Raw genomic sequence first — 20,274 nt, 5'->3', positions numbered from 1 at the left:
TTTCCATCAGAAGGGGAGGTTTTGAAAAGAAAACGCAGTGGTTCCAAATCCGAAGCGGACCCCAAGGGGAGAGTAGACACCTGACTGAAGTGGGATAAGAGAGTCTCAAACCACCTCACATCAGTGTGATGTTTCTTCAACTACACTTCATTGATTTCCACTCAGCTGTCAGATCGTGTAAGTCTAAAACATAGCTCTGGGTCCTAACTCCTGACTTATTAATTTGCTCTCTCACAAAGAGATGCAGGGCAGAAGGGAAAAGATGAAGCTAGACAACTTCTGAACGCCCTGTGGTATTTTTCTCCCGGGTGGAGATCTGAGCAAAGGAGAAAAACTGCATTTTATCACAGGCATCATGGAAGTTAGTGAGAAGTTTCCCACACATACTATTCCTTCAATTTGGACTTGGAGCTTAAGAATAATGAATATGAGGGGGGTCAATAGGTACAAAATTCCTGTTATAAAATAAGTCATGGAGATGTAACGTGCAACATGGCAACTATAGTTAATAATGCCGTTGCATATTTGAAAGTTGCTAGAAGAGTAGATCTTAAAAGTTCTCATCACAAGAAAAAAAAGTCTAACTACGTGTGCTGATGGATGGTAACCAAACTTATTGCAACCATTTTGCAATATATCCAAACATTGAATCATTATGTTGTACACCTGAAATTAATATAATGTTGGATGTCTGTTACATGGCAATTAAAAAAAAAAAGAATAATGATTTGGCCTTTAGCTCCCACGTCTAATGGTTCTTGCATGTTCTAATGTCAGAGCATCGTCTGTGCTTCCCTTGAGCCCACCAGATCCACCTATCCTTCTACAGGAAAAAGTATGATCAGAGCTTGGTCTTGTTTTGTTTCCCTTATAGGACTTGGAGGCTGATAATGCCACTCTTGCTCTGATGCACCTTCTTCACAGTGGATCAGATTTTCATCGAGGTCAGTGCGTGTTCCTCATAAATGCAAATCTAATGAATGAACGAGTGTAAGTGAAGGCTGGATGCAGGAGAGGGTCAGGTGGGAACAGGCACATAGATGGGGACTGAGCACTGGAGCAACATGTTCCAGGGCCCTGAGGAACTCCACCTGGACAACACTGACTCCATCTTTGGTCCTCCATCTGGGGCGCAGGTGGTGCCATCTTAGATAACTATCCTGTGACCACAAACCCCCTGCCCTTCACTCCATAAAATCTGGGGATTAAGGTCTGGATAGCTGCAGAGAACAGGCTGAGAGTAGGGGTAAAGAATTACTGTGTAGAGCCCTGGATGGTTGGTCCATTTGCCCCTCTGATTGTCCGTCAGTAAGTGACACTGAACAAAACTCTGTGTACACAGTGTTTTGTTTTTCAGTACTAAAGTGCCTTCTCAGTCTGGAGGATACATTACTGACTCTCCTCCCCCTTTTAACACTGTCTTAATCCAATTTAAAATTCGCTTGATGTTATCTTATTAGGCTCCCACTATGTGTCATTAACAATTTTCAAACACCAGGCACTGCTCAATAAGGTACCAATATATAATCAAAACAGCCCTGGCTGAGGAGGCGGGACTCTGTCCGCTCCTCATGCTCACCTCTCTGATCCTCTCTGAGAACTCCCAAGGACGGGGCTGTGTTCTTTTATCTCTGTATCTCCACTTTCTCTCCTGTGCCTATCACATGAAATGCTTATGAGTGTTGCTTGGAAGGAAGGAAGAAGGAAACAATAGGACATTGATTTCCTATGCATCTGAATCGTGTTCCGGGCCTGCTGTGAATTTACAACTATCTCAGGAATAAATTAGCCACTAACCCAGAGGTGCAGGATGTATCACCATTCTTTATTTCGATAAATCAAATAAAATGAAGCTCACCGTTCCACGGAGCAAGCAGAAAAACCAGTCTCAATCCTCTTGCCTGGGGTAGCACAAGAACTGGGAAGGCTTCTGTGGTGCCCACAATACAGGGCAGGCCCTGTAGGCTCCAGTCCATCTTGACCAGAGCAGATGGATCAGTGGCCAGCCCACATGGTCCTTTGGAAGTGGCACTTGTGCTACCCTTTGCTTGGTTGAATGCCCAGGATTCTGCGAGGACTGGAAGTCTGGGTGATAGAATGCCCCCCTTTCTGAGTGTCCACACAGCCATTGCCTCCTGAGGATGGCCACCTCCACTGGGTGCCACCCTTGTAATGGTCCTGGCTGCTGGAGGGACCAGCCAGCCTCTGGCTCCGTCTGCACTTTTGCAAAGTTCTCACCTATCTCTCCTTGCAGTTTCTTTTCTCCCTGAAAAGCCACTCATCTCGTCTCCATCCCACTCTAGAAACCTCAAATAATCTCTTCGGTGAGTTTAGACTTTCAGTGCGGCAGACATCAAATAAATAGGTAGAGAAGCTGTCTTTAAGCAGCTTCTGTTTTGGGTCCCTGTAAACATAAGGGGCCCGGAGCCCAGCTCCTTTCTTGGAAAATGTAGGAATAAGACATACAGAGAACAAAACACAAATGCTTACCTCAAAAAATCATCCTGTTTCGAACCAGTGTGCCCATATTTCCTCACCCATTCTATAACCAATAATAAACATGAGCTGGGCAGCTGCCCGGGCTGTGGTGTTGGGTCTATCAAAGCAGAAATAATCAGAGGTCTCCATTAACCATGGAGGATAAGTTTGCATTCTAGGACCCCAAGCAAAACCTCTGCTCACCCATCACTGACCAAATGCTCTCCATGTGAAGAGTGAGCTCACTCATTCTGAGGCTCTGGAATGCACTCCAGACACATACTTATGAGAGTCACAAAACCAAAACTGAAGATGAGAGTTCACCTGAAGATTTGGAAAGTTACAATCAGTATTTTTTATTATTTATTTATTATTTTTAAAGATGTTATTTCTTTAAGTAATCTCTACACCCAATGTGGGGCTTGAACTTACAACCCCGAGATCAAGAGTTGCGTGCTCTACCAACTGAGCCAGGCGCCTCTGATGAGTATTTCTTTTTTAATTGTGAAAGTAGTATAATCCTAACTATAAATTTTATTTTTTTAAAAGATTTTATTTATTAGAGAAAGAATGAGAGAGAGACAGTGAACATGAGAGGGGGGAGGGTCAGAGGGAGAAGCAGACTCCCTGCTGAGCAAGGAGCCCGATTTGGGACTCGATCCTGGGACTCCAGGATCATGACCTGAGCTGAAGGCAGTCGCTTAACCAACTGAGCCACCCAGGCGCCCCTAACCGTAAATTTTAAAAACACTTATGATTCATCTTCCTAATCTAACCACCATCAAGATCTTGGTCTACACACACACACACACACACACACACACACACACACACCACAACCTTCAGCAGAACTGTTACTATTTGTAATATAAAACTTGATACATTAAAAAGGAGAATGTGTTAACATCAACTTTGAGGAAAAAAAGAAACTTTTAGGAATGATTTCATGACTTGTAGGAAGACAAAAGGGAGAATTGTAGATGGCTCCAGAGTATAGTTAAGTGGATTCAGAGCTAGCTGAGCAACCACAGACAGGGTGTTGATTAACAAGTGGATGCCAACCTAAAAGAAGGTCTCTCGTGACATCTTCCCTTGTGGCAACATGGCTCTGACACATTCAACACCTTTAAGTGCTTTCTTAAAGACATGGAAGATATTCTGTCAGATTTGCAAATAACACAAAAATAAGAGGATCAACTTGACTGCCAAGGTCCCTTGCAATACCAAACTATACAACCTTGTCATCCACTGTTGTGACAGAATCAAGATCCAGAGCAACCTCAAAAAACTGGGATGCTGAGCCCATACTGACAAGGTAGGATAGCTCTGAATGACATTTGTGTGAATTGGGACAAAATATGTCCATTTCTACAAAAAGATTTTTGAACACTTAGAAACACTAAATATATTGTGGTATTCATTAATGAATTGCTTTTATTGCAATTATATAATACAGACAGCATTTTGGTTGCCATAAGAATGGCATCCAGAGCAGCAGCTCTCCCTTGCCAGAGGCACCTCAAACCATCTCACCGAGAGCCACATGCTTTAAGAAAGGTCATCTAGGGGAGTCAAGAGACCCAGGGTCTAGAAAGTAGGCCTTGTGAGAAATGGTTAAAGAGCAAGGAGTTTTGATTAGAGAAAAAGAAGTCCTAGGGAACTGTCTTTTAGCTGTGAAAAGTTTTGCTATGTGACAGAAACCCCAGGACACCAACATCATTTTACAAGCAAGGAAAGGGAAGCCCAAAGAGGTGGAGTCATGGTCCTGAAGCACACAGCGCGATGATGGTAGAAGCAGGGTCAGAATCATGTACCATGCCACTTACTAAGATACCCATTAACCAGGCTGTATATAGAGAAATGAGCGTGGAGAGAACACACCCCCTGCCTTTGCAGGTTCATCACCTCTGACTCGCCCCAGTTATTCATCACACTCTCTTCTTTGGGCCCCTCCCTCGGTCTTACCTCAGGCATTCCTGTTGCTGCCTGTCTGCCTTTCCATCTAGCCAGCATTACTAGAACTTCAAATACTCTTCTTACCACCAGTGGGATGTTTTGTGGGAGGGATTCAGGACCCGGTGTTGGTATTCATAGGAGTCAAAGGTCTAGAATTTCATAGTATATGACTTCGAAAGTCTCACTGCCCTCCCAAATAATCTCCCATCCTTTTATGGCTCACTTTTCACTCTAAACATAATTCTCTGGGTTTCAAACTTATTAAATTCAAAGAGCCTGGGAGGGAGCCCTTTAATACAAAGAGTTTCAACCCTTTTCCTTTCTTTGCACTGCTCGCTTATGTGACATCCTCCCAATAGGAACATTGCTCATCATCTGCAGAGATTTGAAATTCACGGCTTTTAAATACGTGTCAAATTATTTCCTGAGATCAAGCAGGAGCCAAGGGGCTCCTGGGAAATGTTTTGCATTTCCCCAGGTTTGGCGTTGGCGGCGACTAGGACCCGGAGACTTAGCGACGCCAGAGGTGCGGTACAGGACTTGGGGGCCCTCTGGTGGACTATGGAGCATACTGCAGGCTTAGGCCGACCGTGGAGCTACTGCTCCCTTTTAAAGGACGTGTGCTTTAGATATTCGTTCCTTAAATTTTAAATTAACAAACAAACTAAAATAAAAGCGGGCTGCCTAAATCCAAACCTAAGTACCAGAAGGCAATGGGTTGTTGGTCTAACAGCTCCACGCATCGTCACACAGCTCTCAGGCAAGGGGTGCAGGCCGCCAAGAGCTGCTGGAACGAGCTGAGGGCCGCCCCTGAGCGGGGGAGGAGGGAGGGAGGGAGGGGGGACCGGGGGGGGACCGGGGGGGGTACGGGGCGGGGTTCAGGCGTAGCAGCGCTGGAGCGCCCACCACCCGGAACCTTGGCGGTCACTGTGGGAAGGACGGCTTGAACCGAGAAACCATCTCTAAACTTCCCCCACACAGCGTTTCCCAGACCTATCCGTGCTTCTGAGAAACACATTCCTGGATGCTTTCCCCAGGAATTCTCGATCCGGGGGTCTGGAATGGGGCCCACGTGGTTTTGAAGAGAAGCCAGGTTTTACTGCCGCAGACCACCGACTTGTATGGTCTTCCAAGTTAAGCCGCCACAAGGACTCGGAGGAAACACTCGATGACAGTGGGCCCAACCATATGAAACCACCCCGCGGGGAGGAGAACCGCGGGGTGCCCAGGGCGGGGGTGGGGGGGCAGCCCCAGGAGGTCCCAGGGTCCCCGCCCCCCTCCTCCCCAGGACGACTGCCCAGGTCCAGGGAGGGCCCCGGCAGAATAGGGGCTGCTCCTGCTCTCTTACAAAGAGGATTAAAGAAGACACTTTGGGTGACACACACTCTATGTCACATTTCACGAAGTGGACAGTCTCCTGTCCGAGCAAAATGGGGCAGAAGGTAGGAAGCTTTATTGGGTAAAGAAAAAAGATCAAGGATGAGACAAATAGGAAATATCGGCTGGGCCGTCTTGTTGGGGTGAGGAGGCCCACAGGTGGTTGGGCGTTTGGGGACCAGCTGGCTGGGTCCGTGCGTGGCATGTCTGGCCACGCAGAGCATTTGCAGGGACCCCAAAGTCATCCAGGTCTCCGTTTGCCCCTGTGGCTCCATGGTTCCATCTTGAGCCTAGAAACTTATTTCAGCACTTTCAATTTCATTCTTGTTCCTTTTCCGAGACTTGACTGTTTCCTATGTGAATGATGGAGTCTTCCTTCACTATGGTCACCTCACCACCATCATTTTTCAGTACTTTTTCCTGGTCAGGGAAACAGTCCAGCCATTCCTCCTCTGAATTAACAAGCCTGAGGTTTGGGTTTCCAACCCTAACCTTTGAGAGGCATTTAATTTCATTCTGGACTCATCTTCAGCAGTGGTGCTTGTTTAGTGCTAGATGGCCAGTGGTCAGGCAGCCAGGCTCACCCCTCCCCTAGCAAATACGGAGGAGGGTTTACATCGCAGGCTGCTGTGGATTTAGCTTGTTCTACAGAATAAGCTCTGTGATTAAGGGAGCTTCATCTTAGCCCCTCCTGGTGGGAGTGCTGCTCAAGCAGGCTGCTGCCAGGGCGGGCTTCTGGACCCAGGTGAGTGATCCTGGGTGCCCACCACACATGCACGAAGGGGCTGCCAGAACATGAAGTGAGAGGGTGCTGGGGTCAAAACAGTTGAGGCCAAATTGGTAAACGGGAGCAAAGGGGATCCCCGGGGCAAGGAATCCGAGCTGTGTCTTTCAGGAGTCAGAGGGACTTAGGAAGGGAGCAGGCGGTAGAGAAGGAAGTTGGAAGGGAGCAAGAAAGGAGAGTCTTGGATTTCAGCCGATAGTGCACCCAGCTGGAAGGTCAAAGGTCTGTTTTATCGAGAGCCAGACAGGTGGTGTGTGTGCGTGCGTTGCCCTATCAGCACTGGGCAGGGGCTTGGTTACCAGTAATTAATCAGTAATTATCTATAAAAGGATTGTGTGTGGGAAGATCACTGGCCTAAGAGTCAGGAACCCTGAGTTTTGCTACTAATTAATTGTGTGACCTTGGATAAATAACTTTTAGTGGCGTTGGATTCCTCATCTATCCAGTAAACAAAAGTTGGATTAGATCAATTCTCAATGCTCCCTTGGGGAGCTTTTAAAAATATTGATGCCTGGGAATGGCATCCAGAGATACTGATTTTATTTTATTTTTCATTAATCTCTACATCCAACGTGGGGCTTGAACTCAAAACCCCGAGATCAGAGTCTTGTGCTCCACTGACTGAGCCAGCCAGGCGCCCCTGAGATACTGATTTTAACTGGTCCACTGTGAAGCCCAGCAATCGTGTATTTTCTAAGCTCTCTAGGTAATTCCAATCTGTAGCCCAAGTGTCAAACCATAGACCAGATGAACTCTGCTTGCCTTAAATTTGAAAATTCTATGAGTCTGTGTCATAAGCAGGGTGATCAACCATCTGACTTGCCCAGGACTGTCCCAGTTTTAAAACTGAAAGTCCCCTGTCCCAGAAAATCCCAGGTTTGAGCCCCATCATTCCTCCCTCTGACATCAGTACAAAAGGAAAGAAGAGAGGTGTGCTCACAGCTCTGGGGTGGGTGGGGGTAGGGGGCCGAGGGGGGGAGGGGCAGGTGTGGTGTGTGACTTTATAGCCCTAAGATTTATGACTCCACCATTCACCTGCTACCTAACTGCCATGTGTATAGTTAAGTACACATTTGGGTAAAACCTACCTTGCATGGATTTCTAAAGACTATAGGTCAACCATCCTGGCCTATTTCCTGTTCTCCAGCCTGATGTTTTAAGAAAGCATGCTTTTTTTTTTTCCCCCTTTCTGACTCTAGTAAAACAAAGACAAATTAAGGGCAGACAGTTTTTAAAAATGTTCATTCATCCAACAGGTATCCATTTAATCTTTAGCTCCTGATTATTCTCCCTTTCTACTCTGTATCCAGTCCCCCACAAAATCCTATTTTCTCTATCTTCAAAACATATTCTGAATCTCAAAACATCTCCCTTCTAGCTCTACTTCAATGACCCTAGTGCAGTGGTTTTCAGACTTGAGGGATGTTAGAATCACCTGGTAGGATTGTTAAGACTATAATTCCAGAGCCCAGAGTTTCTGATTCAAGAGATCTGAGGTGGGACCCATGGTACACATTTCCGACAAGGTCCCAGGTGTTACCCACTGCATTCCAGGGCAACGAATGGAGATTAGGCAGGGTAGGATGCTGGACTCCAGGAGAAGAACATGACTCTTGGGCTCTGGGCTTTAAAAAAAAAAAGAAGGTGTTAGTATACACATAACATAAATTTACATAAAATCCTAAACATTTGTAAGCGTACAGTTTGGTAGTGTTAAGCACATTCACACTGTTATGCAACTATCACCAGCATCCATCTCCAGAACTCTTCTAATCTTGCAGAACTGAAGTTCTGTACCCATGAAACACTAACTCCCCATTGTCTCCTCCTCCTCCTAGCCTTTGGCAACCACCATTTTACTTTCTCTCTCTGAATTTGATTACTCATATAGGTGGAATCATACTGCTGTATTTGTATTTGTCTTTTTGTGACTAGCTTATTTTACTTAACACAACGTCCTCAAGATTCATCTATGTTGGAGCATGGGTCAGAATTGCCTTCCTTTTTAAAGCTGAATAATATTCCATTGTATATATGTATATGCACCACATTTTGTTTATCCACTCATCTGTCAATGGCCACTTGAGTTGCTTCCACCTTCTGGGAATATGTGGCTGTGACCATGGGTGTACAAATATCTCTTTGAGTCTCGGCTTTCAGTTATTTGGGGTATACACCCAGAAGAGGAACTCCTGGATCATATGGTAATTCTATTTTTAATTTTTCAAGGAAGCGTCACACTGTTTTCCACAGCTGCTGTACCATGTCACATCCCCACCTGCGGTGCACACAGGTCCCAATGTCTCTGTGTCCCCAACGGAGCTTTCTCTCTCCAGGTATTGCTTTAGTGTCTCCTGGTGTAGATGGGTTTTTCCACATGGTGCCTGCTTCATCTGGCCTCATTTGTACCTTTCACCTCGTCCTTGACCAGAGAGGCAAGGGAGCTTCTCTCCCAACTTTGAAAATGTCAAAAAAAGAATGTTGGCCACTATTCACTGTGGCCAGAGATGAAGTATTATGATGGACCCATCCTGGATCCTGTGTTCCCTCTGTAGCTAAGGAACATAGGTAGGGTCCTTTATGAGAAGGAGAGAGGATAGGGCGTCAGACAAAATCAAGTCACCACACAGTCCTTGTGGCAAGACGAGACTCATGGACATAAAGCAGCCATGAAAGTATGTAATAATGGGCCAAGGAAATGTGCGATCGATACAGGTTGGGACCATCTCCTGGCCTGCGTGTGCCTGCTCACTGCCACCACAACCCACTATGGCTCTTTGGCTATGCAGGCCTGGCAGAAACACTGGGTAGTCTTTGAAGTCCAAGGATGGAATCACAGAAAACATTTAATGAGCGAATTCCCAGGCTCCCCCTTCTTTCTATAACACAGGAACCACCAAGGAAATGTTCTAGCTCTTAGATTTGATTCAGAAGGTTTTTTGTGAAACATACTCCTTAATCTCACCAACTCTGCAATCCTTTGTGAGTTCTCTGTGGCCTGCCTGCAGGCAGAAGATGTCCTGGACACCAGAAATATTATCATAACATTTGCATTTTGTTATCTTCTTTTCTTATATCTGATAGTTTCTAGCTACACTGCACCCAGTGGCTATCACCATCATGGAGTTAAATGTTTTCCTGTTCCCTTCTCAGTTGCTATCAGTAGGGTGGTGTTGGAAGTTGTGTGGGGTGGAAACAAGTGGGAGCTGGGTCCCTGAGTTTTGAGTATTGGCCCTCATATCTGATCAGTTAATTCAGTGGTTCTCAACCGGAGGCCTTTTTGTCCCCCATGGGACATTTGGCAATGTCTGAAGACATTTTGGTTGTCACACTGGGAGGATGCTATTGGCATTCAGTGGGTAGAGGTCAGGGATGCTACTGAATACCCTACTAACACAGGAGAACCCCACAACAAAGAACTATCTGCCCACAATGTCAACGTGCCAAGGTTAGGTTCTGGTTCTAATCCAACAAACAGCAGGAGTCCGATTCTCTGAAGGGTTAAGGATGGGTGTAGGATAAAGTGGAAAGAATGTTCTAGATGTTCTAAGAAGTGGCAAAGAGGGGGAGCCTGGGCGGCTCAGTTGGTTAAACGTCTGCCTTCGGCTCAAGTTATGATCCCAGAGTCCCGGGATCAAGACCTGCAGTGGGCTTCCTGCTCAGTGGGGAGTCTGCTTCTCCCTCTGCCCCTCACTCCCTCATGCTCTCTCTCTTTCAAATAAATAAATAAAATCTTAAAATAAAAAGAAAGTGGCAAAAAGAAGGCACCCATGGATCTTTCTTCCTCAACCTGCAACCTAAGGACGTTGGCAGCATTTAGGTGGAAACAGAAGGGTATCTTCACATCACAAATACTCCTGTTCTAACAAACTCTAGAAACACAGCAGCAACCTTGACCCAACCAATTCCCTTCTATAGTCCAGAAGAGCCTCACCGCCCCAGAAAGAAATCCCAGTTAGCCCACAGCCCTTCCCTGGGTGGACCGCTGCCCTGGGCCCAGGCTGGTGGGACTGGCTCTCAATGAGAAATTTACTCTTTTCCGGGGGGAGTGCTAGACAGTTTCATTTTTACATTAAGCCTTTGCTGAGAAATCCCAGTATTCATATATTTTGTGTATTTTAAACTAACGACTCTAATTGTTAAGGTTGCCAGTTCCCATGGAAAGAAAATGTGAGATTATAACCAGTTCTTATCACTGGAAAATTTCACCATGGGACACAAATCATGAGAACAGGACATATTTCAACAAAGAACACTGAGAAAAATACCACTTAGATATAATTATATTTCATCAAAGACACAATAAAATTGAAGGGGAAGAGATGAGGGAAGCTTGTTATAATCATGTAGCCTTGAGGAGGACTTACCACAAAGAAAATATGCATTTAGGAGTGATAATTAAACTGTTGTACTGAGGACATAAGTTTCCATCCGTCCATCCATCCATCCATCCATCCATTTATTAATCCATTCTGATTTTCTACTCTGTTCCAGAAAGGCACAGTAGTGGGGCGCCTGGGTGGCTCAATCAGTTAAGCGTCTGCCTTCGGCTCAGGTCATGATCCCAGGGTCCTGGGATTGAGTCCCGCATCGGGCTCCTTGCTCCGCGGGGAGCCTGCTTCTCCCTCTCCCTCTGCCTGCCGCTCCCCCGGCTTGTGCTCTCTCTCTGTCAAATAAATAAATAAAATCTTAAAAAAAAAAAAGGAAAGGCACAGTACTAATGGCTCAAAGGACAAGCTAATGGTTAGGGTTATGATCCCCCGCCCTCAGGGAATTTACAATTGCGTGTAAAGCTAGCTGTGTGCCTGCCATGAGAACTTCTATTGTCCTGTATGGGAGTTCCAACCTCATCTTATCGTGTTCCTGATTCATAAATTGAGCCAGGTTTCCCTCGTGCACATGGTGATTGGCATAAATGGGGAATAAAAGGCTGAGAAATTCCATTTTAACCAGAATGTAAACTGTACATTTTTTTTATGCTTCAGGGAGCACCATTACATAGAATACACTTGGAGCTGTGACTCCTGGTGGTGTGTGTAAGAACATGGATTTTCCTGTCCCAGATATTTGGGGACCAAGGGATTTTAGAGAAGTTTGCTATCTTTGGGGACTTGGGAGGGGAGGTTCTCTAAGATATATTTATTTTTTTATTGAAGTATAACCTACATCAAAGAAAGTACACAAATGTTAAATATACAACCCGGGGAATTTCTGCATAACTAAACACTAGCTAACTACCACCCAGCTGGAGATACAGACTTCTCCACCTGCCCTCCACCCACAAAGTTTCCACTTCCCAGACTATACTCCCTCTCAGAACCAGTATTCTGATTTGTCTTCATAGGTTGGTTTTACTTGTCTTGAACTTCACATAAATGGAACTAGGTAATATGTACTCTTTTTTTATTGTCTGCTCCTTTGCCCCCAGGCTTATTATGCCTGTAGGTCCTCCATATTGATGCCTTTAGCAGTAGTCCTCTCTCTTTATTGACATGTAACATTCCATCGAAGGAAAATACTCCAACTTATTTGTGTGTTCTCTTGATGATGGACATTTGGGTTGTTTGCCCTTTGGAGTTATTATGGCTAAAGCTGCTGTGAGGGGCGCCTGGGTGGCTCAGTCGGTTAAGCATCTGCTTTTGGCTCAGGTCATGATCCCAGGGTCCTGGTGTCAGGTTCCCCGCTGAGCCTGCTTCTTCCTCTCCTGCTCCCCCCAACTTGCGTGCGTGCTCTCTCTCTCTGTGTCAAACAAATATATAAAATCTTTAAAAAAATAAAGCTGCTATGAACAGTCTTGTACATGTCTTTTGGTGGGTAAGTGCGCTTTATGACTCTTGCTACACATCTAAGAGTCGAATCTGATGGTATTTTTCGATTCTAAAAATATTCCTAGATAAAACACACTAGGTTTTTTAATCTGAATATGTGTACAGATATTTATTAAAGAGAGATCTGTCTGCAGCCCATAGAAAATGGATTTTTAATTGTGACGGGTCCCAGTCTGGAGAAGGCATAATGTTTTGTTTTTGTTTTGTTTTTAAAGATTTTTTTTAAGAATTTTTTTTTTTTTTAATTTGACAGAGAGAGACACAGCGAGAGAGGGAACACAAGCAGAGGGAGTGGGAGAGGGAGAAGCAGGCTTCCCTCATACAAGGAACAACATCACCATTGATGCCGCACAGAGAAAGAGATGAAACCATGATGGGGGTTTGGTGTGTTTTGTTCATCAAAGTTAATTGGCTAAAATTAATTGGTTAGAAGAATGCATACGTATGTATTCTTAGAATTGACCCTGGAAAGAATATTTCTTTTGAAAATGACAGCTGGGTGCCAATGGGACAACACGGTTGAGAGCCTTGAGGTCCTGCTGACCTGCTATCTGGGAAAGCACGGAGACACTGTGAAGGTGGAAATGACAGGCCTTGGTGGCTGATCGGATGAGGAGTGTGAAGGAGAGGCTCAAAGATCACCCAGAGGTTTCCATCAGATGAGAATTGTTATGCTAAGAGAAATAAGAAAATCAAGAGAAAGAGCAGCATCGCATGTTTACTCACACTTCTGGGCTGATATGTAAAGAAAATATATCTTCTTTATTTTTCCATAAGCAATCTGAATTTTCATTTGAGACCTCACCTTCAGGGTAACAGGAAAGTTCGCTTGAGTTTTAAGCTTGTCGGAGAGTGGCATCTCCGTCTCTTTGGGATGATTCGATCTCTTGAACAAATGCTCAGCTTCCATCCTCCACCCGCTAGCTGGCTTTTCTCCAGGAGGCATCTAGATATGGGGTAATGGAATTGGTGGGATTATCAGAGGTCATGGTGCTCTCATGGAGGTAAAGTTGATTATAAAGTGTATAATCATATAAATTATAGAAGGAATGGTTTGTTTATTTAAAAAGAACAAAAAGGCAAAGATAGGCAGGAAACCCCTGAAAAAGAACAATAGGAGAGGGTAAAACAGGAAAATGCTATAAAACCTCCATAAATAAACCAGTGTGGTATTGGCAAATCAGTAGACACACAGACGGAGGAACAGACTAGAAAATCTAGAGAAAGATCCAATTGCAAATGGAAACTTGGTGTATAATAAAGGAGGCATCTCAAATCAGTGGGGGAAAGAAAGCCAGGCATTTTAATAAGTGGTTTTAAGATACTAGGATAGCCTTGTGGAAAAAATAAAAGTAGATTCATTCTCCACATGGTACACATAAATTCCAAATGGATAAGAGACTTCAATGTGAAAAACTGAGCCCCACAACTGCTAGAAGAAAATGTGGGTGAATTCCTGTGTAATGGATGCACTGAGCAAACTTTCCTAAGGTTTCAAATCCAGAAGCAATGAGAGAAGAGATTAATAAATCTGACTACATAAAAAAAAAAAGCTCACACGGCAAGAAATTCCATAAGCAAAGTATAACGGCCTGGGGGAAAAATTATAGACAAAATGTTATTTTTCCTAATATATAAATAGTTTCTAAATTAAAGAAGAAAAAGACCACAAATCTATAGAAACAAGGACTAGAAAAATGAATAGACAAGTCACAGAAAATGAAATCCAAACAGCCCTTAACTGTATTCTCAAGCTTGCCTACAATAAGAAGAATGCAAAATAAGGCTCATGGAGATACCATGCCTCTCACTTAGCAGGTTGACAAAAGCCAAAACGTTTGACCACACATTCTGTTGGCCTCGCTGTGGGAAAATGGGCATTCCTATACATTGCTGCTGGGAATGCAAAATGGTGTAATACCTATGGAGGGAAATTTGGCAATATCTAGCATAATTACGTATGCATCTATTCACTGGCCTGGACTTCCCACTTCTGGTAGCTAGTCCAAAGATAGTGTAGCAAAAATAAGAAAAGATGCATGTACAAGGAGGGCTATTCTTGTAGCACCATGTAACAAAGGATTGGCAACAAACCAACTGTCCCTCAATAGGGGCAGCTTGAATTACTCACATTTTCAAAGTGGAGAGGTATGTAACAGAAAATAAAAGGAACAATAAATATTTCCATATACTAGTACTGTATAGTTATTTCCAGATTATATCAATAAGTGGAAAGTACAAGTGAAGAAATGTTAATAGACCATTTATTTGATAAAGGGGAGGAATATGAATCTATCTATCTATATCTATATCTATATATACACACATACACACACATACTTTTCTATAGATGTATATAAACTTGTATTTTTAAAAATGGAACAAGAAACCATAAATGAGGAAAGAGATTACCAACAGGGAAAAAAGAGAATAGGGTTGAGAAAATAGGTATAGAAAGCTAGACCTCTCTGACTATAACTTGTCTGGTAGATTTGATTTTGAAACCAGGTAAGTATATATTTTTTAACCTTATTTATCTTTCTTAGTAATCTCTACACCCAATGTGGGGCTCGAACCCACAACCTGAGACCAAGAGTCGCATGCTCTACTGACTGAGCCAGCCAGGTGCCCCTGAAACCAAGTAAATATTTTGTACAATTATAAAAAAGTTAAATTTACAAAGGAAAAAAATCCCTAAAAGTGGAAAGCAACTACACAAATAGACCGAACAGTATATTGAGCTGTGGCATAATGCACAGAAGTGAGATATTTCAAGGGACTTTAATTCAGAGTAATTTGATTATATATCCAGAGTCAGATAGATCCTAAGACAAAGAGAAGTACTCCCCCCCAACACACACACAAAACACAAAAAGCAGAAACAAAACCTGTTTTCAGTAATCCTATCGACGATGGTGTCAGTATTATTAGAGATTGTTGTATGTGGATTGTGAGATGAAGCAAACCAATAATTATAGTGGGATCATTGAGAAGAAGAGATACAGATGTTAAGATTACAAAACAATATCAAATAAGGAACACTGGGCTCCTGAATTTAATTTGGATGTATAAATATGAGTCCATCATGTATTTTATCTTTTTAGAATCTTAGTTCTATCCACTGAAAACACCTAAAAACAATGATCATTTCACGAAGAGCAGGCTCACCTTGTACCTAGATTGTAGCATTGGAATCCCATTTCCTACTAACAGGAACCAGGGGGAGAATTCATTTATCCAGCCTTTCCTGGATAAATGTACCTCATCATAAGCAGATAGTTGACAAGGGGACGTTTTCCTTTAAAGAAGTAATCTAGCTAATAAATGAGGAAGAATGAAAGGATGTCATAATTTTGCAACGATTAATTAGTTGTTTTAGGCAATGATCACCAACCCCTGCTAACGTCTCTTTGCCAAAATGTCCAGTCTGAATCTGAACAAGCACTAGATTTAACCGCCCACCTAAAGGAAACACAAAGGACTGAGGGGCATGTTAAATCACCTCTTCAGGAGATGATCAGCAAAACCAGAAGCTTCCCGTTTCTTCAACAAATAAACCACAAGGGGAAAAACATGCGATGGGAAGGAACCAATAGATTTTTTAAAAATAGGAGACTTATGAACCAATTGCAGTGTTTGGATCTTAATTGGACCATGGGTCAAGCAAATTGTAAAACAATTAAGGACAATCAGGAAAATTTGAATACTGGTTGGATATTTAATGATTTGGGAGGTGGTAGATGGGGTACAGTTGAAACATGACTGATCATGGGTTGATAACTGTTGAAGGTGGGTGATGAGGACACATAGAATCATTATACTCTTCTATCTACTTTGGCATATATTTGGAATTTTCCATAATAAATGATTGTTTTCAAAGGCCCACTCTGGATGGGGAAAGCTGACTATTCTCCTCTTCGCATTCCTGCTACAACAATCCTAACCTTCCCGGACGCAAACGAATGTTCAGAAAACCACACACAGGATTGTACTAGAGAAAAGCAACTGACATATTTCCAAAATTATTATCCCCATTTCGGAAGACTTATTTTTGGTAGAAAACGCCAAGTTCTGTCTTATGTGTGTTGAATTTGAGATTCCCATTCCCAGCAGGAGTTGAAAATTCAGAACTCCCACCTGGGAGACCCATCAGGGCTGATGCTGCGGCTGATAACACCCGTAGAAAAAGTATGGGCAGGGGTCCCTGGGTGGCTCAGTTGGTTAAGCATCAGACTCTTGATTTCAGCTCAGGTCATGATCTCAGGGTTGTGAGATCGAGCCCTGCATCAGGCTCAGTGCTCAGCGTGGAGTCCGCTTGTCCCTCTCCTTTTCCCTTTGCCCCTCCCCTCACTCTTTCTCCCTCTCTAAAAATGAATAAATCGGGGCACCTGGGTGGCTCAGTTGTTAGGTGTCTGCCTTCGGCTCAGGTCATGATCCCGGGGTCCTGGGATCGAGCCCCACATTGGGCTCCCTGCTCGGCGGGGAGCCTGCTTCTCCCTCTTCCTACCTCTCTCACTCTCTCTCTGACAAATAAATAAATAAAACATTTAAATAAAAAAAGATTGAGGAGGTAGAAAGGATCAAGAGACAGGAGGAGGTTTTTTTTTTCTCATAAACAAAAAGGCAAATTGAAGAGACTATACAGAGAAACGTTGAGGGGAAGGAAATTCAGAGAACGTTCCTAGCTGACTCAGCCTCAGAAAATGGTGTGTAGTAGTTTTGGGGAGATTAAACAGAGCCTGGTCTCCAGGGGCCTCACAGATGCTATCTCTCTATGGGATCTCAAAGGTAAAGGACTCCGACTTCAGCCCTCTGTTTTAGAAATCGATTTTGCCAGTGTGAGCAGAATTGCTTAGGCTGAGAGCAGTTGTCCTGCTCTAACCTAGTTAGTCACTCCTGGACTTGAGACTGCGCTCTATTGGCAATCCCCCAGCACTGTGAGCTTCAGTTTCCCCATTTCCAGAATGACTTGGAAATTATTACTTAGGTCAAAGGCCTGCTGTTATAATCAAACCTGGTCATTCATGTGTTTTACATTTGAGCACAGTACTCAGAAAAATGTTAACTATTATAATTTATTTATTCCACAAAACCATCAAACAACTATGGCGTACAAGGTGCCGTGCAGGGTGCTGGGATACACAGTGGCAAGTAAAACTCCATGGCATACTTGTCTTCAGGACGCTCTTGTTAATGCCACCAGGGGACTAATATATGCAATGGGTGGAAGTTTCCATCTGAGAAACGGCAGAGACTCTGTTCTGGGGTACTTGACTGTAGAGGCTTAGTAAAAGGCATCTAGCGGAGAAAGCCAGAATAGTACTTCATTTTTGTATCAGGAAGCGTAACTACCAGGCGATGGACCAGTGTGGTCAGCTCTGGAAGACAAAATCAGAACATTGCTCCGTGAATGTGGAATCAGGGTCAATAAATTCCTCTCCACCCAGAACCTCGGGACACGACCTTGTTGCAAAATGGAGCATTCACAGATACACTTAGTTAAGTTAAAATGAGGTCATACTGGATTAGGGTGGGCCCCAAATCCAAAGTAGGGTCTTGATAAGAAGAGGTCACACAGAAGGACAGAAGAGAAACAGAGGCAGACTGGAGGGACACAGTTCCGAGCCAAGGAAGACCTGAAACCACCAGAAACTGGAAGAGAAAGGAAGGAGCCTCCTCCCGTGGAAGCGAAGCCCCGCTACCACTTGGATTTCTGACTTCTAGCCTCTAGAACTTCGAGAGAATACACTGTTAAGCCCCACCGTGTGGGGTCATTTCTTAGGGCAGCCACAGGAAACGAATACACAGAGCAGGGCGAATCGGTTTGGTGCAAATGGCCTGGTTTCTGTTCTGGAAGCCCACCTAGTCAGCTTCATTATGTGGTTCTACCTGCCAAAGCCACCTTACTCCTCCTTATGAGTACATTCTCCCCGCACAGAGCTGGGGCTTTACCGACCTATTCTGAGGACTTGGGGCTGACCCATCCCCCTGCTCTTTCTTCTTCTTTTCTTACACAGTTCAGTACAATTGATGTGCTTTCACTAAATCTCCAGTCAGGCATTCCCAGAACAGACCGTCTGGAGTTCTCAGACAGGAACTTTTGCAACTGCACTTAGATTCTTCTTTATTTCACCCAGAATTCTGGGGGGTCCTGCTCATTTCCTCTTGTGCCGGTCCCGTGGCATTAGCGTAGGATGGAGGTCCTTCAGAAGGGGAGGGGTTCTGGAGAGAGTGCCGAGGTGGGGCCAGGACAAGATAACTGGAGAACAAGGACTCTGTCATCCCTCTGTCTTGCTTACAAGATGAATGTTGGTGAAGAGACTTAGCCACACTCTCGTAAGAAGACAGGAACTCCATCAGTTTCAATTCTCCCCCTTCTGATGCCTCCCCACATTCTGTGTTGTTTGGATTTAAAAATAAATTTTGTCCCAATAGATAGCTGAAAGAAACACAAGTTCTTTCCCTGGCTGCATTCCACCCCCCCCCAGAGCTCGAACTTGCTGCCAACACTCTCCTGGGCAGGAGGTATGGCCCTTGATGGACCGCTGTCCTGGTCAACCTGGTGTGAGACTTATTTCTGTTTGTGTTGGTCTTCCCTCTTTAAGTTGCCAGCCCCAAGGGTCAAAGACTAAAGTATATTAATATTTGTAGTCCCAGGATAGCGCTTTGCCCACAGCAAGCGCTCAGGAAATGGCTTACGTGGAATGAGAACTACTTTTAATGCACTTATTTTTTAGTATTTAGCTATTAACACCATTACGTTAAAACCTTTGTTTACTAATGACCCACGGGATGTGCTCAAAACAAACTTGGTTTTCTCTCCCGTTGTCCTTTTCAATATATTCTTTGGTAACTGTCCTTGGCCTTGGATGGGAAATTGGGCAGACCCTTGACCTCTCTGCTGACTCTTAGATTAAAGACTGCTCTCTGGTTCTCAGAAATGGAGAATGCTCAGCCTAACATGTTAATCAAATGCTTCAGCCTCCCCTCAGAGTGAAGATCCCCCCCCCCCCCCCGGCTCTCCCACCCCCGTGCTAAAGTGGATAGGGAGCCTGCTTTTAGGGGAGGGTGTGTGGCCTCTGATTTCAGTTACATCAAGGAAGAGGAGGAGGGCGGAGGAGAGGTCCTTACTTGGTCCTTACTGGGCAGCGCTGGCTTAGCTGGGTGCAGAGCTATGCTCCGCTCCGGAGGAGGCTGAGAGGTTAGAGGGAAGGGCCGCTGACTGCTGAGATCCGGCTGGCCTCTACAAGGAAGCCCTGTGCCTTGCGGCGCATAATTGGTGCTGAATCCGAGTGCACTAGCGCCACCCTGCTCCGCCCCCACAGCAGAGCAGATGGAGGCCGGGAAGAGACTGTCGGCCTCCTCGCCTGCCTTCAGCGGGCCCTGCGGGGAGCGCTCTCATTGCCTGCTCTCTCTAAGGGCTGGGCAGGAGGGTGAGGAGAGCGAGGCATTCACCTCTGGCGCAAAACCTAAGCGAAAACTCAGCAGCCAGGATAGATGATCTTTTAATACAATTTGTTAAAAAGTCAAAATTAACGGAAAAAATTCCATGATGAAGAAAATGTTACTAATATTTCCTTTTGCCCCAGGCTCCAGTGGGGTTAGCAGAGCTTTTACGGAGGCTGTCTTCATTTAAAATTTTGATATGTTGCTCATCTGGATTTTTTTCATTGATTTTGAGCTTTAGAGTTATTGCATTAAAATATTATCCATCTTAAATTGCATTCGGCTATACACATAAACACAGACACAGGAGTATAGGTTTAAAAAAATGGCCATCTGTAGTCCAGTTAGCAATAACGTTCTGGTTTTCGGTTTCCTGGTTTTGATACTGTGCTGTGGCTATATATG

The sequence above is a fragment of the Eumetopias jubatus genome, unplaced genomic scaffold (genome assembly GCF_037043125.1).
Source record: "Eumetopias jubatus isolate StellerSeaLion01/CBP00866 unplaced genomic scaffold, mEumJub1_p1.0 scaffold_2, whole genome shotgun sequence".
Taxonomy (NCBI): Eukaryota; Metazoa; Chordata; class Mammalia; order Carnivora; family Otariidae; genus Eumetopias; species Eumetopias jubatus.
This window is presented reverse-complemented; position numbering follows the sequence as displayed.